Genomic DNA, 6414 nt, shown 5'->3' with positions numbered 1-6414 from the left:
TACTAATCATTGAGCCCTACTATATTTTCATATTTAAAAAAATCATAATTCCTCTGTGACAGATTTAGCTTCAAAATATCATTAATCATATCTGGGTATCTGCAAAGATTTAGAAGGTAAGTATAGGGCATAGTGGGTCAAAATTTAAGAGTGGGGCAAACCTTTTAACAGCAGCATGAGGAAACTCAAAGGAAATATGGGCAACAAACTGTAAAACTCTCCTAGTGAGCAACTTTTAAAAGTTCTAAAACTGGGCTTCCCTGGTGGCGCAGTGGTTGAGAAGCTGCCTGCCAATGCAGGGGACACGGGTTCGAGCCCTGGTCTGGGAAGATCCCACATGCCGCGGAGCAACTAGGCCCGTGAGCCACAATTACCGAGCCTGCGCGTCTGGAGCCTGTGCTCCGCAACAAGAGAGGCCGCGATAGTGACAGGCCCGCGCACCGTGATGAAGAGTGGCCCCCGCTTGCCGCAACTAGAGAAAGCCCTCGCACAGAAACGAAGACCCAACACAGCCAAAACTAAATAAATAAATTAATTAATAAATAATAAAAATAAAAGGAATTCCTTTAAAAAAAAAAAAGTTCTAAAACTAACCATTAACACTAGCCTCCCTTGTTTAAAGAACTCAATGAGAGCTTTGTCACTGAATGGTTACCTGGAAAAGCCCACCTCAGTCAGACACGTGGGCATGTGAACAGATCTTGAAAAATCTGTTTGTGCAGAGGTGCAATTCATTTTTGTTTCTAGGACTGGCTCTGGGCCTAGAAGAACTGCTTTCATGCCCATTCACCTCTGGAATTTTTTATGATAACCTTGCAACATCTTTTTACTTGACAAGTAAATTGCTTCTACCTGAAAGCAAGCAATTTAAAGAAGATGAAGTTAAAAGATCCCCTCAGTACTGCAAATTCCAGAAAACAATAATGCAGACGTGGTATTCTTTAGCAGTCCATCATAACGTAACACTATCTCCAGAAGAATATCTGAAGATAAAATGAATATATCTTGTAACATCTAACCATGCACAGATATATGAGTAACATAATAAGGGACTAGAAAGAAAGAGAAAAAAAAAGGAAGTTAGCAGATTGTTTTATCCAAGCAGCAGCTTTATAGCTTTGAGGGAGAAGGAACAGCTGCTCCTAACCTACCTCAATGTAAGAAACAACAACAAAAATAGTCTTTCAGAAACCAGACCCACATCTGAAGCTGTAGAGCTCCTATTCACAGGAACTGTGCTTGGCCAAACACCAGGGCCTGGACTAGGGCGAGATGAGTGAGGAGCCTGCTGGCCCTGCATTTAAGGAGGTGCTCACTCTCAGGATGGGTCAAGCGCAGGGTCAGATCTGAGAGCGAGGGCCTCCTTAAAAGTTGAGCCCCGGCACCTCACTCACCTCCCCCTGGTCTGGGCCCTGCCAAATGCTACGTGATAACAACATTCATGTGATGCTTTTTCAAAGTAATGCTGTATACTTTATTTTATTTAAGACTTATGACAACCCCAGGAAGTATCAATAGATATACAATTACCCTCATTTTACAGATGAGGAAACTGAGGCTCAAGGTTAAGTGATTTACCATGTTACTCCACCAGCAAGCAGGGTATCTAGACTTGAATGTGGCACTGGCATTCTTCCACTCAGCACCCCCCTCATATGCCACTCAGGACAGCTTATCTCTGAATTCCAAGGGGATGCCTTCCAGCAGGTATCAAGGCCATTTTCAATATATGGTCTCAGGAACACAGACTGAAAATAATTTGGAAGTTACAATAAACTTACTCTCCACCTAACTATTCATCCAATCTCTATTTATAACCAGCACCAAGAATTACATATTTCACCCAAAAAAATCCTTAATCTATATTTTGTAAGAATATACACTGACATATTCTGTACAGCTTTTGAACAAAAGACAGTTATACCCCCAAAGAGTCCACTCCATATTATCCAAAATCATGATATTCCCTACAATATCAGGGTCAAAGTAAAAATCAATTATAGTGTTATATATTACTAAATAAAATTTTCCTTTGAAAAAATGTATTCTAAATAAAACACTGACATGGAGATAATATGACTCAGTGTTTTCTAATTCAATGTTGTCATGAAAGGAAATAGGGACTTCCCTGGTGGCACAGTGGTTAAAAATCCACCTGCCAATGCAGGGGACACGGGTTCGATCCCTGGTCCGCAAAGATCCCACATGCCACAGAACAACTAAGCCCATGCGCCACAACTACTGAGCCTGTGCTCTAGAGCCCACGAGCCACAACTACTGAAGCCTGCGCGCCTAGAGCCCGTGCTCCGCAACAAGAGTAGCCCCCGCTCACCGCAACTAGAGAAAGCCTGCGCGCAGCAACGAAGACCCAACGCAGCCAAATAAATAAATAAATAAATAAATAAGTTAAAAAAAAAAAGGAAATATATTCTGGTTATATATTAGTGGTTTTATTAAAATTATCTTAATATATTTTTATTAAAACACTATTCTAAAATGCTTCTTTAACCTGTAAGCATTTCATAATATACCACACAAAATGATAAAAGATTTTAAAAATTCCTGGAGAGCGGAGTTGTTCTGTAAAAAGCAGTTCTTGAGTTAAAAAAGGTGGGGGCAGGGGGAGAGGTTTGACTCAGTGCTTGCATTTTCCAGATGAATAAATAGGTCCAGCTAGAAGTGGCCTGTCAAGGTCACTCAGTTAGTGGCAGGGCCAGGACCTGCATCTCCTGATCCCCAATCCAGAGCCCTTTCCCTGAACCTTGCTGCCTCCTGATAACACATCAGGCAATTTCCCCTTCATGCTAAAAACAAATCGGAAATATTGCACAACTCAAATCCTTATTTAACATGTGGAATAACTTTCATCTACAGTTCAAGGCTTTCCCTCCTCCTTCCCAGATTAAAGGGATACAGCCATTATAACCAAATTTCTGCACAATATTTAAGTTCCGTATGCTATTTTTGTGCAATGAAAAAAACTTCCTACCAAAAAATAAAGATTACAAAGAGGAATTATAAGTTTTATCACACAGAGGTTGCTTTTCCTTTTCTTCCTGTGTCTGATACCTACTCCTGTGTTTTTTTCTTTTAATGCTAATCAAATACAGTCCATGCTCAGTTTTCCACCTGGGTGCTTCCTTGACTGGCATTTGTTTATGCATAGTGGGGACGGAAGAAAGAGACAATGCCCCAGGCAGGGAGCAGATAAAAGCAATTGTCACTCAGTGTTTGTAATAAGGAAGGTGGAGTAGCTTCTGATACTAGGAGAGAATTAGAAAATAAAATAAGTTTGCACACAGACACCCATACACATGCACGTGTGCGCCCTCAAGGGACATTTATATGCATTATCAGATTCAATCTCCACAAGGACCTTAGGAGGTAGATATTACCCAGTTTTCACATAAGGAAATTGACTTGCCCAAATGACAGACTCAAGATCACACAACTAGTATGTGACAGCACAAGGATCTGACCTGAGGCTGTCTGACTCCAAAAACCCACAGGAAGGAAAATTTTTCTCCCTTCTATTTCCAGAGATTGATTTTCTACCCCTCCCCAACAAAAATAAAAAGGAGTAGAAATGGTCAGATCTGTATCAGGAACAAGTAATCCCATAAGGACTGAAGTCCTCTAGGAGTAGTATCTTCTTAAAAAGTCTCCAAGAGACAGGTGACAGCATTCTTTAAGGAACTGATTCAAGAGCCAGAAAAGATACTGAGAAAAAGGAAGAGAAAGAATGGGCACGAATAGGGAGTGTCATTAAATGAGCAAAAATGACTTACTAGTAGGAATGATAGCTAACGAATAAATTGTGACCAAATGCTGATGACCTCACTGCTGAGTCCCACAAAGCCTTTAGACAGTCGCCTGTACCAACCTTTCGCTGTCGTTTTCAATGGCATGTGGGAGAAAGGTGAAAGAGCCAGGTCCCTGCAAGAGAAGTATTAGCAACATTTTAAAAGATAAGAATGATTTTAAAAAAATTAAAAAATAAAAAGACAAGAATGAGACTGTTTACAAAGTGGTGGTTCTTTGTGTTACTAACTCAAGTAATGCAGTTTTTTTTTTTAATTGAGGTGAAATTCACATAACATAAATTAACCATTAACATTTTAAAAGGTGTACTATTCATTTGCGTTTAGCACATTTCACTGTATTGAGCAATCATCACTTCTAACTAGATCCAAGACATTTTCATCATTCAAAATGCAACCCTGTACCCACAGTAATGCAGTTTTGCAGAAATACTGTTAGAAAACTGGCAAAAGAGAAGAAAGTAAGACAAAAGTTCCAGTGGTATGGCAAAAAGTGAGAAGTAGCTACCTGATGAACTTGAGAGAAACAAAAAAAAATCTTATTTAACAAATATTTTGCTGAAACATTATAATGTATAATGTACTGTGCTAAGTGTTGGATACTTAAAAAAAAAATTTCCTAGCAAAGCAAACTTTATTATAGCGCTGAGGTCAGGGCTCTTCTCTCCAGGTGCAGCTGAAACTAGATAGCTGGGGGTGATGGGCTCTTATATTGCACCTTCCACAACACCTCCATCACCTTCAGACTCAAATGGAGGGGGACTCGGGTGGGGGGGGCACCCTAAGTTTGCAGCACACTCCAAGGAAGGTCCACTCGCAGACCCTCTCTCAGTCACTGCAGCTAAGCCATTCCTGGTTCCTCATTTCTTGGATCCCAGCTTTTCAGGTTTGGCCCTTCTCACAGGGCTCTTGTCTTTAAGACTGGGTCTCACTGCTTCTCTTCTTTTTCCACCTTTTTTTCCTTAGTAATGTTCGTCTGTTTCTGGGGTACTAGCCTCTTGACTTGTTTGACAGGAGTCTCCTCCTCTAGGGATACATCTACATCATCATTATCTTCCTCCTCTTCCTCCTTTTCCTACTCCTCCACTTCCTCCTCCTCTCAGGGCTCCTGTCTGAAGGACAGTCTGAAGAATCATAACATTCCTGGCCTGAGAAACACAGGTCCAGAGCCAGCCTGGAGCTGAAAAGTGACTGGAGGAGAAAGCTCCAATCCCATCATGGTGACATGGGTAGGATGGTGGTGATGTGATGGGTTTTGTCTTCTTGTCCTCCTGGCTTGCTGGGGACAGAATCTCCACAAGGTTCATCTTCTCTTTGGCTTTTTTTTCCCTAAGCAAATCATACTAGGCAACAGCTTACAGTCCTGCTTCCCCTGCTTCTGGGGTTCAAAGGTTCAAGTCTGCTTCTACTGGTTTAGCTCACAGCTCCAGAGCATGACTGTTATTGCCTTTTCACCTGTGCTGTAGCATTAGGATGTGGAAGGTAGAAAAAATACAATCTAGCTTTTGTCTTCAAAAGAGTTTGCAGTCCATTGAAGAATTCAGATGTATAATCAAATGGTACAAGGTAAGCAAAAGAAAAGGGACTAGAGAGAGAAGGGTTAAGACACCAAAGGAAGGTCATAGGAAGACTACTTTTTTGTTTAGATAAAGAAAAGTCTTGGGCATGGACCAATGATGATTTTCTCTTTGAGACTACGAAGAGCAGGAAAGTGCCAGGTAAACTGCTAAAATAGGTAAGGATGTTACACTGGCACATGAACCCAATCCCCACTCTCCAGGAAAAAATGAGGAAAGAAGGGAGCTAGTTAAGGCTTCATGTGACCATAGGTCTTTCTGGTGTTATGGTGTGTAGACCCTCTCACAAGAAAGTGCCAGCCAAGTCCAAGAAACTTTAGGGGAAGATATGAAAAGGAGGTGTTGTTATGCAGTTATAGCTATAATGGCATCATTTGGCCAAAAAAAAAAAAAAGGAATGTGAGGGAAAAAAAAGGAATTTAAAACATATAAAGAATAAGCAATATAAGCAGGAATGGATGCCAACAATAATAAAACAATGGGACATAAAGAGGAATATGATAGCACTAAAGATGTAAAGTATAGAATGGGCATCAGGACTTCCCTGGCAGTCCAGTGGTTAAGACTCTGTGCTTCCAATGAAGGGAGTGCAGGTTCGATCCCTGGTTGGGGAACTAAGATCCCACACACTGTGTGGCGTGGCTGAAAAAAAAAGAATGGGCATTCACTCTGAAAGGGAAGAAAATGTAACAATTAGAGATCAAGCTTCAAATTCCACCCTGCCCAAGATGAAATAGCAAATCCTGCTAAAGAAAGATTTATAAATATAGAAGACAGATGTCTTTCCAGAAGTATGATGAAGGATTATCAATGGAATGTAAAGACTGAGGACCTAAAAAGTGTGATAGGAAATTATCAAAGAACTCTTAAAGGAGATGTATATTTATAAAAGAATAAACAATAAATCTGAGTATTAAAACAATCTTTGAGGCTATAGAAAATAAGAGAAAAAATTAATAAATATGGTTTATATTAAATATAAGACAAAAATATCTTACTAAATGTTTTAACAAACA

The 6414-nt window shown here is 40.2% G+C and overlaps 1 pseudogene across 1 annotated transcript; it reads right to left on the bottom strand.

The window, feature by feature from the left end:
- Positions 1-2: 2 nt before the first annotated feature.
- LOC309612444 (nucleoplasmin-2 pseudogene) lies at positions 3-6207 on the bottom strand (annotated as a pseudogene). The gene has a single exon. The product of its transcript is annotated as a nucleoplasmin-2 pseudogene (transcript).
- Between the last annotated feature and the right edge of the window lie 207 nt (positions 6208-6414).

This window comes from Balaenoptera borealis (genome assembly GCF_965194805.1).
Source record: "Balaenoptera borealis genome assembly, chromosome: 15".
Classification (NCBI taxonomy): Eukaryota; Metazoa; Chordata; class Mammalia; order Artiodactyla; family Balaenopteridae; genus Balaenoptera; species Balaenoptera borealis.
Note: the sequence above shows the minus strand (reverse complement) of the source record. Positions and strands in the feature narration are given on the sequence as shown.